Here is a 3,012-nt window from a genome sequence, read left to right as displayed (position 1 = left end):
ACTCTCTAGTCTCTATTTGTTGTTGAGTCTAATATCTTGTTCTATCTTCACACACACACACACACGTAACACTCATATAGACAATATTTTGTGTAACATGCACAAGATGCATGCATTAATTATTTAATACTAGCTAATAGAAAACTACGTAGAGCAATAAATGTTCATAGACACATGTTTACAGAAATTATTATGCATGTAAAACTGCGTGCAACCTCAAGCGGATGCTATATATTGACTCGATGGCAGTAATTCTGATGGGTACACTTCTTTTGGAAGATATGGTGCGTAATGTGGTTCTGGTGCTGGTTTTGGTGGTGGTGGTGGTGACCGATGCGGATGGGGATGCGGATGAGGATTCAAATTCTGCTTTGACCCCACTGCATCATAAAGAAAGTATTTCTAGGGTTACCATATATACATATATTTTAATGGAACATATATAGTATAACCTCTCAAATAAATTTTATATTGTTGCATTCCTTTTATGCTTTTGTCTCGTACTAATATTACAACCATAATTATTTTTATACGACGATGTGCGTTGTGATGATTTTGGACTTTTTTTTTTTGGACTTGAATTATGTGGGATTCAATATTAAGAGTTAAAACGATAAACAAGTTTTCGCACAGCTACTATTTACATGTGCAAGATACGCGGTTAAAAATATCTTGGCCAATAATATTTTGTTATCATATGCAGAAAGATATAAGCAGTATCGCATAATAAATATGTAATACCTGGTAATAAGTTTCTTGCTTCAACTATTAAACCAGCACTATTATAGATAGAAAGAAATAATATGAGCATTAAACGGAAGGTGGTACTCTTGATCTTGATAGCACAAATAATCGCCATATTTGTAAATTATACGATTATTAAGATGCATATATATAAGATGTCCCTGGCCATGAACATATATATAGGCAAAATTCGGTGCGTAAATTTAATGGAGTAGTTAGATTTGTTACGTCATATCATGACATTATAAACAATTAATTTCAGAGTATTTAAGTAGTACGTACTAAGTCCTTTGGTATTGGAACCTGCTTTAATTCGATTATATATGTGTATGTGGCACTCTGATATTGATCTACTTCATTTATGTATATAATGAAATTTAATTTAATATGTGTTTTCTATCTTTAGTGAATGGAGTTGTTCCCACTACTCAAATATATAATTATATTTTGGTATCCAAGATAGATTTATAGTAGAAGAGACGACGACAGAGTGAAAACATTTGAATAGGATCTTATAAAACCTACTCTGCTTTTATATTATTGCCAACGATCAGTTATATTGGTCCCGTTCGGTACACACTGTATTTTACATTATTTTTTACTCAAAATCTAAACCATATATTTTGGATTTGTATAAATTCAAGGGTCAAAATTGTATGTGCCATGTTGTTTTTTTTTTTTTTTTTTGTAAATGAGAAGTACATTGCATAAGAACCAAAATACAAGAGTCATATACATCCTGAACAAATCAGTTAAGAATCCTCAATTTTTTTAAACAAAACTCTATCCACTATACTAATTTTCTCTCTTTTAAAAAGAGAAAATCTATCACAAATATCTCTCATAATTCTTTTAACAACAACCTCAAGTGCATACATTTTTGACTCCAAAAGAATTAAATTTCGAACCTCCCAAATATTGTAAACTGCTGCATTAATAATAGCAGTGTATACTTTTCGCCTGAATTTTTAATGTTGACATCTCTTATTCACTTCAAACAATCCTCCAAATTTTCCTTCTTGGTCTGAATTCCTGCCCAACAAAATAGACTTTTGCAAATTTCTGCACGGAAAAAGCAACCAAAGAATACATGACCATGAGATTCTTGGTTAGAATTACACAGCAGACAAATATCATTAGAAATGATACCAAACTTGGCAAGCCTATCTCTGGTTTATAATCTTTTTTTACAAGCTATGCCAAGTGATAAATTTGTGCTTGGGAGCACTAAACCGATTCAAAATGAAAGAGTTCCAAGTTTGTTGAGAAATAGGCCAAAGCTTGAGACAGAGATTAGGAATGCTGAACTTAGTTGAAATGAATTCATCAAAATCCATTTTGCCTTTAATCTCCTTTTTTACTTCTCCAATTTTCCTCCAATACCAATGCCCCCATTGTGGAGCATTATAGCTCCACCAATCACGGTCTTTTAAGTACACGGAATTAATCCATAATTTGACCCACAAATTATCCCTTTTTTTAGCTATATCCCACACATATATTTTCCCAAAGCTCCATAGTTCCATTGCTCAATATTCCTAAATTCCAATCCACCATATTTTTTTGGCTTACAGATATCACACCAGTTTGAAATCAGAGAAAACAGAGCAGGGAAATAGAGGTATAACAGAGGAGAAACAAAAGGGATAAATCTCAGCACAATAAATCATTGGCTGCTGCTTTGTATTTATAGACAAAAGATTCTGTGCCGTACAAATAATGACCTAGACCTTTTTACAATGAATAACAAATTAATCATTACACAATCAATAAAATCCTAACAATAATCTGTTATATTGGGACCACACAAACACTGTATTGACAGCACACCACTTATAGCAAATGAACAATAAGTTTCATTTCTTCACAACCCATCTCAAACTTGAGGGAGTTTCTACAACCCCAAGTTTGTCAATTAGGAAATGAAACCTATATGCTGTCAAACTCTTTGTCAAGCAGTCAGCAGTTTGATCGCTTGAAGGAACATATATGACTTCAATTTTCTTGTTGATCACCTTATCTCTCACAAAGTGTACATCCAACTCTATGTGTTTTGTCCGAGCATGATATACTGGATTAGCAGCCAAGGCGCTTGCTCCCATGTTGTCACACCAAGTGACAGGAATGCATGGTAAGGGAAATTCAAATTCTTTCAGTAAACTTTGTATCCAAGTTATTTCGGCTGCAACTTGAGCAAGGGCCCTGTACTCAGATTCCGTACTCGAACGAGATACCACCGATTGCTTTTTGGAAGACCAAGACACAAGT

The sequence above is a fragment of the Cannabis sativa genome, chromosome 6 (genome assembly GCF_029168945.1).
Source record: "Cannabis sativa cultivar Pink pepper isolate KNU-18-1 chromosome 6, ASM2916894v1, whole genome shotgun sequence".
NCBI lineage: Eukaryota > Viridiplantae > Streptophyta > Magnoliopsida > Rosales > Cannabaceae > Cannabis > Cannabis sativa.
Note: the sequence above shows the minus strand (reverse complement) of the source record.